Source organism: Aptenodytes forsteri, unplaced genomic scaffold (assembly GCF_000699145.1).
Source record: "Aptenodytes forsteri isolate BGI_AS27 unplaced genomic scaffold, ASM69914v1 Scaffold361, whole genome shotgun sequence".
Lineage (NCBI taxonomy): Eukaryota > Metazoa > Chordata > Aves > Sphenisciformes > Spheniscidae > Aptenodytes > Aptenodytes forsteri.
Genome location: NW_008796212.1, coordinates 637,411 through 637,709, shown reverse-complemented (window position 1 = coordinate 637,709; position 299 = coordinate 637,411).

Sequence of the window (299 nt, the reverse complement as noted above, 5' to 3'; positions counted from 1 at the left end):
CTCAGGGTCCTACAACCTAACAGTGACAAGGGATTCACTACCCCTGACTAAATGATAGGTTTCTACGCTCCCTTTAGAGGCAATGGAGAGAGACTAATTCTTTTAGAGGCTGAATCATCTTGTTTCTCCAAGGAGACTGTCCTGGTTTCAGCTGGGATAGAGTTAATTTTCTTCCTAGTAGCTGGTACAGTGCTGTGTTTTGGATTTAGTATGAGAATAATGTTATAACACACTTGATGTTTTGGTTGTTGCTAAGCAGTGCTTACACTAGTCAAGGACTTTTCAGCTTCCCATGCTCT